The sequence below is a fragment of the Emys orbicularis genome, chromosome 14 (genome assembly GCF_028017835.1).
Source record: "Emys orbicularis isolate rEmyOrb1 chromosome 14, rEmyOrb1.hap1, whole genome shotgun sequence".
Classification (NCBI taxonomy): Eukaryota; Metazoa; Chordata; order Testudines; family Emydidae; genus Emys; species Emys orbicularis.
Window position 1 is genome coordinate 9,709,457 of NC_088696.1, and position 12,469 is coordinate 9,721,925.

The 12,469-nt window shown below is 38.9% G+C and overlaps 1 protein-coding gene across 1 annotated transcript in view; it reads right to left on the reverse strand.

The window, feature by feature from the left end:
* The window catches only part of CDH13 (cadherin 13), a 608,253-nt gene that overhangs the window by 287,769 nt on the left and 308,015 nt on the right, over nt 1-12,469 (reverse strand). The window lies entirely within an intron of this gene.

The following is a 12,469-nucleotide window of genomic DNA, read 5'->3' on the forward strand; positions in this document are numbered from 1 at the left end:
TCTTTTACATAGCAGTTCTTTTAGCTGCAAATTGCTACACTTGAGATTATTTAAATTTCCTCAAGATGGACTGGGCTGAACACAGTGGCTTGGCTGGGCACTCGTTAGGGACAAGATCCTCTAACAGGTCTTGCCCAACTCTAACGTCCAGATTAGAAAACAGGAATGGTCTCCGTATCTATACAGATATCACATCCACCTAGTTGCTGTTACACCCCCCTATATTATTTATATGCACACATACTTATTTTGACTTCATTGGAGATTTGGAATAAAGGGTGATGTTATTATACGACTGCTTCTAGGGACCCAGGTCACAGACCAGGACCACAGACCATTGTTCTAGGCACTGTACAAACGCATCAAAAGACAGTCCCTGCCTTGAGGAATTTATCATCAAAGTAACATAAATAGATATATGTTACTAGGCACTACTGCAATACAAGTTAATAATTATTATTATGAATAGTAATAATAAAATAATTAGTGTTTGAAGATTAATGACTTCATGGCCTTTAGAAAGATACCACAAAAGAGACACAGTGAGCCTAATTACGAGTGCACAAGAACCATCCTTAAGGCTTAATTACATTCAAAACAAAACTGACTGACAGAACTGCTCCCCGAATGCAGACTGTGTTCCAAAAAGGACAGACAATGGAGCACGTGCTGAGCGCCCGCAGGAGCCTGGCTCGGAGAGAATATATGAACAGACACAATGAGGTCGCCAAGTGTCTGCATTGGAGCCTCTGTGGCAAGTATGGATTTAAATGCACCATGCGGGATTATGACCAGCAGATTAAAAGCGCTCTAGAGAATGAAGAGGCTAAGATTTTATGGGATCTGGCAATTGTCACAGACCAAATGGTGCAGGCCAACAGGCCTGAAGTTGTTTTTGTAGGAAAGATGACAAATAAGACAATGTTAATTGATACTGCCATACCAGCAGACAGAAATATATATAAAAAAGAAACAGGAGGAGAAGATGGCGAAGTCTGACGAACTCTGCCACAAAGTGGAACAATCAAGGAAAACTAGATCAGAGACGAACCCAGTGGTTGTTGGAGCACTTGAAGTGATCCTTAAGGGTCTGAATAAGCAACTCAAGAACACACTAGGAGTTCAAGACATCATGAGCAATGACCTCCAGGAGACTCTTAGGCACTGTGAGAATTTTCAGCAAAGTCAAAGGAGAACAAGTGCATTTGAGCATCTAAAATGCAGGAATTCTGCAGAGGGTTTAACAAAACTCCTGACTACCCAAACCTACAGAGTCAGTTTGTGATCGGGATTTATTGGTGCCTCATAGGTATTTTAGACAGCAGCATTCCCCTTTTTTATGCTTAGAGACCTGGTATGTTGTAAAGGCTGTTTGTTTAAAAAAGGCATGATGTAATAATAATAATAATAAATATATACAATCTCTAATATCTCCTGAGAGATAGAGTCCTCCAACTATTGAAACAGTCCTCTGTGATTATTCTATTGGCTTCTGGTTGGCACCTGTATTTGAAAACCAAAATATCAGCATTACAAATGTTTGGGGCCTGGGCAGCTCTTATATTTGTCTGAGCAGATACTGACTGGCATCTGTTAAGATACCTTAGAAATCTAAAACTGGTAAAGCCCCATATAAGAGAGATTCTACTGTAGGTTGCACTTTTTCAGAAATATTGTTAGTCCTAGGTGAAAACAAGCTGTCTGGTCCTGATAGCCTATCTGCTTTCCAAAATTTGTGCCCTCTTAAGAAGCTCTGGGACAGACAGATATATTATACAAGGCAAAATTGTGTTCTTTACAATCCTCATCTGGCAAAAAGAACAAATAAAATACAATTGTTGGGGTTTGATGATTCTTTCACTTACACCAGTATAAACCCAGGAGCAGCTCCACTGAAGTCATTAGGGTTAAATTAATGTGAAACAGGAAAAGTGAGAAGAGAATCACACTTTTCGCTTCTGGGTGTTGGCAGAACATGACCTTTTAAATTGGGACCAACATATGTAGATGGACAGAATCAATGATTCTATTTACAACATGGTTAGAATCTTACAAATGCAATTTATTTCCAAGAGCAATATTTTATTTTTCACTATCTCACTATATTTAGCAACAATCCTTCATCATACAATATATTCCTACAGTGGAATACCAAGGTGCAAACTTCTACATTACTTATGAAAATTAAATCTACCTTTTTGGAATCTTCCTTTGGAAATCCATTGGAAATACTCCTGTCATTTTCGTGAACCCCTACAAGTATTCATTGTGATTCACCGTATCACAAGTCACATCAAAAGAATTCATAACAATTTGATTTGCATTATAAAGTGTTAAACACAGAAAATTGCTTTTGATGTTGTCTTCAACTTGTTCTTTAATTGTTTTAATATAAGACCATCATTAGTATCAGCAATACTTGCATTGTGTAATTTCCTTAAAATGCCAGTTTAAGACGTACCAACAATGTTTCTTATTGCTTCATTTATATTTTCTTCAGTTCTTGATTCATCTGTTTCGTATTTTGTTCTCCCATTATGGTCAAGAACTAGCTATTGTGAAGGTGTTGACTTACTGCTGGTGCCTCCCTGTGGCAAAGTATGGCATAGCAGATCTCTCCTTGCTGGGTGTCTCCTGACAATGGCTGCTCTGCCTCTGTGGTAACCTGCCTCTTTCTGCGATTTGACCCTCCACCCAGGTTACTTCAAAGTCTGTCTCATTCTGGGGTAGTTCATGAACAGAAAGCAAAGGGAATTAACACAAATAAATGGAGTTAAGAAGAAACAGAGGGGAATGATTCAGGATGTGTCAGAATCTGGCCCTCACTTCTCTCAGGGAGGGGTCTTCAGGCAGTGGTTGTCTGGGAAGCTCTTGCCTTCAGTCAGCTCTTTCCTCAGGAGCTGAGGGCTGAAGGTCTGTTCTCTCCCCTGATCTGCCAACAAGAGTGCTGTTCTGCTTCCTTTTAAGCTCCTTCTGCAGCCTGTTCATGTCTTGCAGGTGTGGCGGTGCAGAGTTGCCTGAGCCCGGACCTGAGCTCATTGACCCCCTGTTGTCCCGTGTGGGGTTTAGTAAACCCCATCACACGCTATTCAAAATGGTTTTAAAATTACTGACACCAATATACTTGGTTGTAGGCAATATTCTGTTCAGTGAAATGTTTTCACAGAGTAAGTTTGCCTCTCACCAAAAATGACTGAATATTTTCCATAAATGTGTATCACAAAAAAATTGCAGATTTCCCAGTCTCATTTGGAGTGAAGTTATCCCCAAAGCAGAGAACCAGCATAAGGAGTATGTGCCACTTAATTCTCACTTGAGCCCTATTTTGTGGATTTAAGAGTTGCACAGTCCTGTGCTTGGTGTGAATATCTCCCTCTTGTGCCGAGTTTGTGTGGTTTGGGGTCTGAAATCGAGAACCCTTCCATTATTTCAGTCTTCCAGGAGGAATTTATTTATTTTCAAAATACAACGGAAATGCCGTAAAACTCTGCAATCCATTTGTGCAGAATGTTAGTAACTTCTGTGATTGAAAGAATGCATGAAAGAAAGAAAAATGTGGTCTTGACACTGGTGGAAGAAGAATCAAAATACCTGATTCCACTTTTTCCTGGTTTCACCTAGTCGTAAAGAAACATAATCCTTGAATGTTCTCCTCTGCTGGAAGTTCTTTATTAAAATTGTGTCTTTTCTATCAGCTGGCTGCAGGAACGCTCTTAAGAGAACCCCTGTAGTTTTTCTCCAGGTTGTTGGAATCACAAGTCACAGGCAAGAAGCAAGCCTGCGGAGCTCACCAAATTCAATGCAATTTTAGTCATTTTAAAGCTTAAGTCGTCCTGGTTTTTTTCTGCACATCAGCAATGATCACAAAGTAAAAAGAAATACACTGGGGGGAAAATATTATTATAATCCTTGAGACATACATCAAACAAATATCACTGCAACATGTGTACGGGGGGGAAAAATTGTATAACTTATTCTGCCAACTTCTCCAGATATATCTTCATGCAGTTTACCTTTGCAAATGTCTTTTGATTTTCATCTTCCATAGGCAATCTCATTTATATTCATTTCTCCACCAGCTTTGTTGTTGTTATTAGGCTAACTGAAAAAAAGGCAGCCTTGCATGCTGTATTTGATAAGAGGAAACTATCTCTATAACCCAATTTTCATTTGTCTGAATGACAGCAACATACAATTCTATAGCATGTGGCTATCAATAATACATGCTCAGTGATCTAAATCCTTCCTCATGCCTTATCCATTTTTACAAATGATTATTTTAAGATATTGAACGTTCCTCTATGCTATTGTGCTTAACGTTGTTCTGTGTGCCACTTTAAATGTCCCTTTATTTCCAATAATTATTTACAGACATCTTCTATCAGTTCTGCTTTAGGGCTCCTCAGTTGGAATGCAATGTATTCAGGCTACTGTGCTTCATGGAAAACAAGTTGCTGTTTTTAATGCAATTCACAAGCAATTTCTCCCACCTCTGTGGTTAGGCTTTTAACCCACTGGGCTTGTAACATATTGTTACAAGTTGCATAATCAAGTCAAATGTGTTCAGAATCATTTCTGCTAAATGCTTCCAGCGAATGAAATGAGATGTCAGCTAAGTTCATTTAACCAGCCCAAAGTGGGGGAAAAATAAATTTTTCATCAGCTGGAAATTGTCAGAAATTTCCAGATGACCACTCTCCTACAATCCATAAGGCTATTGACCTAGGTTTTGCCATAGCAAGTGGGTTCTCAATCTGGTGGCTTGTGACCAGGTCTAGGGTGGTAATGGATGTGCTCCTTTCTTAATGGGTGCATGGGGCAGGGTCTCATGGGAAGAGGACCTCAAAACTTTTCCCTGTTGTAACACAAGGTCGCAATATGGAAAAAAGATTACTTTAGTATAAAGTACACTATACTTTATAGCAGTATAAAGTATGCTGAGCTTGATCCAAAGCCTATTGAAGTCAGTGGAAAGACTCCCATTGATATCAGTGGATCAGGCCCATATATTGAATGCTAATGTTACATACACTCAGTCTTTTACGGGAACTAGGGACAGTTCTACGAGAACTAGAAATCAACATTAAAACAAAACAACTGAACAAAGATTATTTTTCAAGTACAGATTATCCTGAACAGGCAACCACCAAACTTGCAATATGTCCAGGATTGGACACTTCTAATGGAAGCCAAGTTTGCTATGACTTTTAGGATTGTTTTTGTGAGATTTTGACAGTTGGCTAGTCCCAAGAAAATCACCATTCTGCACAACACCACAGGTATCTTATGTTACAAATTAATTCCATGCAAGAAAAATTCATAGGGAAATATACGTGTATAGCACCTTTCATCCAAAAGATCCTAATGCACATTACAAACTAAATTATAAGCTCTGGCTCAGGTTTTCAGAAGTGGCTTCCATTTAATGTATGCACAATTTTGCATTCACAAATAACTGGACCCAATTTTTTGCTCTTCGGTAAGATGAAGACATTAACATTGTAGAGGCCTAACCAGCTGTTTGTGTCCATAATGCACTGTGGGTTCAAAATAGAAAGTGCAATTATTAGTAAGGACAAAATTGCACTCCTTCTGCTCTGCCAATACCAAAAACATGGAGGCCAGATTGAGGTCCATTTGAAAATGTGGCCTTCATTACACAGGAATCACTTCATGCCCCACTAAAATACAGCCACTTCTGGGATTAAGCATGGCAACTCTTTAACACAGAATCATAGAAAATCAGGAGGTCATCTAGTCCAACCCCCTGCTCAAAGCAGGACCAATCCCCAGACATTATCAGTGCATAGTCATACTAAACAAATAAAAATACATATAAACTTCTAGTTTAAATATATCATACTTGGAAGCCTTGTCTTGCCTTCAATTCAGGCACAGCATAACAAGGTGTGTTTGTCCTTATTATCACATAAAACCAACTATATTATACTACACTCCATAATAGATGCCAGTCTTCTCATTGTAAATCAACTCCCCAATCCTTCTTCACCAAGTCTTGTCCACATCTCTCTTCTCTACAGCCTTTCAGTTGAGTATTTAATACACCTTTTTGTTTACTGAATTCCACTTGTGATACGCAACAATAGTTTAACACATTGCAATTCCTTTTTCCTCTTGAATTGACCCATAAAGTTGAAAATACAGATACAACTCTTATGTACTTTAAAACCAATTATACTAATCCTATTTCCACAACTGCTTTGATCTTTCAAAAACTTGCTATGCAAACTTTTGCAAATCAACTCAGCTATGTATGAGATTCATACTTCACATGACTTTTAAAACTTTTAAGCAATATAATATTTTTGCCTGACAGGTTGCATTTATATTTAACTCTTTCCTTTTCAGTATAAACTGTCAGCCTGGCACTTTCTCATCAGTTCCCTTGACTCAGATTTCAGGATTGTGTCTGGGTGCAAGATATATTACTCAGCACATTATTTTTGCCTGTGCCTTGTTATGTGCTGGCATTCTGAGATCTCTGACCTTGTGGCTCCATCAACAGGTCTTCACCATTCATGCTCTCCAAATTTCTGGACCTAATAGTTCCATAGTTTGCCCTGAAGTAGTGTACAATAATATCCTTATAGCTCTTAAAGTGAGCTAATGGACCCTATTCAATTTTGATCTTCAATCTCCATTACCTTCCTGGAGCAAAATGTGGTGTTCATCTTCTGTACACCAAGATGGTTGCATGCAGACTTCCTTCTTTCATTTTCTTCTGGTTTTATGTAAGGAGGACAAGTTCTATGGTTCTATCAGCTTTAGGATTCTAGCTTTGATTAAGCCCACCTGGATACGTTCTAGTCTTCATGATCAAAGCTTCATCCTTTAATGCATAAGTGATCATCCCTAAGCCCTTCCTCTGTCAGAACAACAAAAGAAAAATGGCAGCCCCTTCCCCAATACATGGAATGTGTGACGGTTGGATGTGCTGATCTGTTGATATAATTGACATAAAAGCATAGGAGTTTTTTCGGTTAGACAGCAAGTTTAATTTAAGTTGGGGTACACAGTGTGTTTTGGTACCTGTTGGAGGTAGCAGTAAAAAAGAAAGCCTTATGGAATATTGGAGCACACTCTTGTCATTCTGAAGGTGTCAAGGAATGCACAGATCTTTTCCTTTAACTTCATATTTCCATACTTTTCAGGTGGATTGGCCTGTCATGTCACAATGCAACCTTACCTGCTCCTAAACATTGCTTTTGTTTGCTAGTATAATAATGCTTGCATCCTTTCTTTTGAATATCTTTAGCATCTAAATGAGGGAGAGGGGCTGATCATTCAAATTTGCCAAGGAAATAAACCTCACTGAGGAGAAATGCCATGGAACACTTGGATGAAAACTGGCTTGGTTTTGACCGAATTAGCACTTGTGAAAAAGGCTTGTAATGAGTGCAGGTTCTTTTCTTTCTTTTTTTTTTAAAGCAACATTAGTGGGGTAGGTGGTTGTTTGTCTCACCTGTACCCTAATGTTAAGATGGAACTGCTCATGTGCACGTGGCAAGTTTTGCTTCATATTCAAAAGTTTCTGAAGGTTCGTGTATTGAAAGAGGCAGGGTTCCAAGAGATTGCTAAAGCAACACGCTGAATTGAGGGGGTCTGCAGGAGCTCAGCCTAATTTGTTACAGTCTCTTAAAATGTGCATTTACTGAGCTGGGGCACCACGGGAATGCTGACTCATCTAATGTGGTCTCTGTTGGATACCTGCCTCACTCAGCACTTCGGCTGACAACCTCATACTGTTTGGTTATATTTTAGTTTATTCTGGTAGTTTTCAACGACATCTAATGCTTCACAGCCTTCCACTTATACACATCTAGACTGAGCTGTGTTTTCTCATCGGGATGTGAGGTTTTGGCAAAGATAAGTTAAACCCACAGTGAATATAAGAACATAAGAATGGCCATACTGGGTCAGATCAAAGGTCCATCTAGCCCAGTATCCTGTCTTCTGACAGTGGCCAATGCTATGTGCCCCAGAAGGAATGAACAGAACATGTAATCATCAAGTGACCCATCCTCTGTCACCCATTCCCAGCTTTTGGCAGAGGCTAGGGACACCATCCCTGCCCATCCTGGCTAATAGCCATTGATGGACCTATACTCCATGAACTTATCTAGTTCTTTTTTGAACCCTGTGATAGTCTTGGCCTTCACAACATCCTCTGGCAAGGAGTTCCAAAGGTTGACTGTGCATTGTGTGAAAAAATACTTCCTTTTGTTTGTTTTAAACCTGCTGCCTGTTAATTTCATTTGGTGACCCCTAGTTCTTGTGTTATGAGAAGGAGAAAATAACACTTCCTTATTTACTTTCTCCACACCAGTCATGATTTTATAGACCTCTATCATATCCCCTCCCCCTTAGTCATCTCTGGAGTCATCTCAAAGCTGAACAGTCCCAATCTTATTAATCTCTCCTCATACAGAAGGCATTTCATACCCCTAATCATTTTTGTTGCCCTTTTCTGAACCTTTTCCAATATATCTTTTTTGAGATGGGGCGACCACATCTGCACACAGTATTCAAGATGTGGGTGTACCTGGGATTTATATAGAAGAAATATGATATTTTCTGTCTTATTATCTATCCCTTTCTTAATGATTCCCAACATTCTGCTCGCTTTTTTGACTGCCTCTGCATATCGAGTGGATGTTTTCAGAGAACTATCCGCAATGACTCCAAGTTCTCTTTCTTTAGTGGTAACAGCTAATTTAGACCCCACCATTTTATATGTATAGTTGGGAATATGTTTTCCAATGTGCATGACTTTGCATTTATCAACATTGAATATCATCTGCCATTTTGTTTTGTGAGATCCCTTTGTAGCTCTTTGCAAGTAAGTTACCTTACTTTTCCTCTCTCTCTCTCTGAGATCTGAAAGATTTCTTGTTCAAATGCATTGCCATGGCTCTGAAGCTGCACTCAATGCTTATATTAGGGATTACTGCACAACCTATAAATAAAAGTAAATGCATTCTCTTGTCCTACATGACAAGACAAAATGCTAACAAGGCACGTCAGGACTTCAAATGGCTGGGGAAAGTAATTATAGAAACATGAGATTGGAGATGGATTGGCCATGGGGGTCTTCCACACCAAGTCTAACTCATGACCCTCAAGAAGCTTGACAGCAGTAAGGCATTGGCAGTGCAGAGACCACTGTCAACCAATATTGTATCTTTGTATTTCCACATCCGTATCCTTCTCTTCTCTTATACTTAGATTGTAAGCTTCTTAGGGTGGGGATCTTCTTTTTGTTTCAGATTCGTACAGTGCTAAGCACAATGGGCTCCATTTCCTGTCAATATAAAACTGCCGCATAAGTGCATTGGCCATTCTAATTTAATGTAAATGTTGCAGACAAAAATGATTCAGTAATGTCCCACGGAAGACTATTCCACAGCCTAAGAGCTTTCAGGTTGTTTTCCTTGATGCCTAGCCAAAATTTTCTCTCACTCAGTTTCCTCCTAATAACCCAAGTTATAGTCCCTTTCACCACACTCACTAAATATTTTGAAACCAACTAATATATATTTTCCATGTTGATTGTTGTTCTTCACTGTAGGAATTAATAGAAACCAGAACATGTCTCAGTTTTAGCACCGAGCAAGTATAAAGCAGTTATATCTTCCCCAAGTAAGCGTGTGATGGAGTGAAGCCCTATCACGGGCTGGAAGGGAGTTAATAAATCAATTAAGTATGGCACAGGTACAATAGATGTACCCAATTAGCTGCTCCTGAGCCAGAGGGTCAGGAGTTGGAGACATCAGATGATAACTTAATGGGCACCTGGGCCCTATGAAAGAGGAAAGAGTGCACTCTGAAGGGAGGAACCACAGGGAGAAGAGGGACTCCCGTAAAATTGCCAGAGCCGGAGTCTGCATATGAGCAGAGACTTCAGCAAGACTCATTCTGAGAGGCCAGTGCTCAACATCAGAACTGGGGGATAAAAATCTGGAGTAGCTGAAGGAAATTGAAGATGGAGCCCAGACAAAGGTAGATTTGTTAAGAGACTATGATTATCAGTTTGAGCTTTTGTTGTCCCCAAAAGGGTTGGACTTAGAAACGTCTCAGACAGAGGGCTAAACTGCACACAGACAGATAACCTGCAGGGTGTGCTAAAGATACATATTCCTAGAACATCACACCCTGATGCAAGCGAGCGCTTTAATGATGAGTGTGCACACTGAGAAAGAATAATTTTCAGACTGTAACCTGTGTAGTGGATAAAATTGTTTCTCCAGTACCAATTACTTTTTGTGTTTATTTTGGAAGTTGAAAAAATAAAATAAAAAATGATCCTATTTTCCCCTTGCTGAGGAACTCAGGGAAAAGAATCTTCAGGACTTATTTTTAAAGCTAGGAGTTGTTGTTTTTCCCCCCCGCCTACCCCCCCCAAAAATACTATAAATATGGATTTGCAGAAATTTGCTTCCACTGGCTCTGGAGTCCTTGCCATCTGATCTATTTTCAGAATATTTAAAGGATTTGTTGGTTTGTATGTTTGAAATCAACTGTGAAGGATGTTGGGTTGTTGTTGTTGTTAACCTTGTGACTCCTAAATAGCAGAGAGCTGTCCGTAGAAAGTAATGGAAGTCATTAGCAGGCATTGTGGATGATAGATTTAACTATGCATACTCAGAAACTGCTTACATTGCAGTTTAAATAAAAAAAAATACATTGAAACCGGTCACTCGATCTCATTAGGTAGTCATACTCCGTTATGTACTATTGATTAGTTTGTACAAAGGAATTTCAGAGGAACTCTGACAGCTGTGCATATGCAGTCAATAGCCATGAAACTCTTGTTTCATTAATTCCATTACAATGGAGTGCGGAAGGAGGGGAAAGTAAAGAGGAACTTTCGGGAAGATTTGTTTTGGATTCTTTACAGTTCACTAAAAACTGAACTATACAGAAAACAATGTTAGAAAATAGTTGATTTTCCACTTGGATAACTATACTATACTTCTAAACAGGACTCTAATTTATCTCTGGTTAGAATGAAAATTTGGCCAATTTTTTAAATTGTCCTGTTGGTTCTTAGCCTGCTTTTAAATATTGCAATAATCAACATCACACATTTATCTTAATACCTCTCTGTGTTAATCTTATGGGATAGCAGCTTATAATGCAATTCAAGTCCAAAGCCAAGCAGGGAAGCATAACCATGTACTAGTACATATAATTGCTGATATGGTCAGATGATTCCTAAAAGCTCCACCAATGATAAAGTTTGAACAAAGATTAATATATAGGCTTACCAAAGGTTTAATACATTAAAGAGGGAGTACAAAATGATTTTCCCATTTCACACTAAACACAGCACACCCTATATAAAAGTGAAATAAATGTTAATTGTTCATAATGGTATAATATATTTGATTTCAGTCTTCATCCTGAAAGATTCTAGTGTGACTATAGCCAAATCTGTTAAAACATAGGACAATCCTGCAGTCTTCACCCAGCCACAGCTTCCAATACAGGATTTAGCTCTTTATTTGATATATCTACATATCTATATCAATACATATATAGATATAGATATAGACATACAGATGGATGGCCCAATCTTAATCTCACACCACTGTCACTCCAGTGATTTTAACAGGCATTTTCCCTAGCTGCACAGGTTTCAATGAGATCAGAATTAACTCGTTTATATTTTCTAATAATATAATTATCATTCACAATTGAAGTGGGGATACCTCTGCATTGGAATACAACAGCTGTTGAACAACTCACAGCAACTTTGCACAACATCTGAGGGCAGGAACTGAAGAGAAATATATTGAGTTGTAACTGCAGGAGGAATTTAGATAGAGAGTCTGGGTATCCAAGTTAGAACAGATGTCCTTGCCAAATTTCAAGACCCCCTAGTTTTACAGAAAATGCCATGAGAAGCACACATGAGCATCATCAAATCTACATTAGAAATTATCAGAAAATGTTCATACTGGCTCTAGTCTACACCGTGTATTTTTATTTGATCAGCGTTCAAATATGTACAATGTTGCAATATCTCAACAAGCCCTACAATATCAGCATATTTTTCAATACACATTCTATTTATTCTCGTCATTTACCTACCACAGGCATTGCATATGCAAATAAATCCTGCCAGGAGACAATCTGAATGCGAACAGGTAGAGTTCCCACCTGAACTCAATCAATATGGGATGTATTCAATCCCAACCTTAATCCCATCCTGCAGTTTGTCTCTCTTGATAACTCAGATAAGAATAACAAAACCTCAGACTGAGCATCCTTCTCAAACTATGTTGTTTCTAGGGTTTCCCTGCAGCATCCCAGAGACAATTACCCTCTGCCCAAAAGGCAGGGAGAAGTTAATGAGCCACACCCATCACACACAGTCAGCAAGTATCCTTCTGCAATGGAACAAATGTGCAGGTACACCTCTACCTCGATATTACGCTGTCCTCGG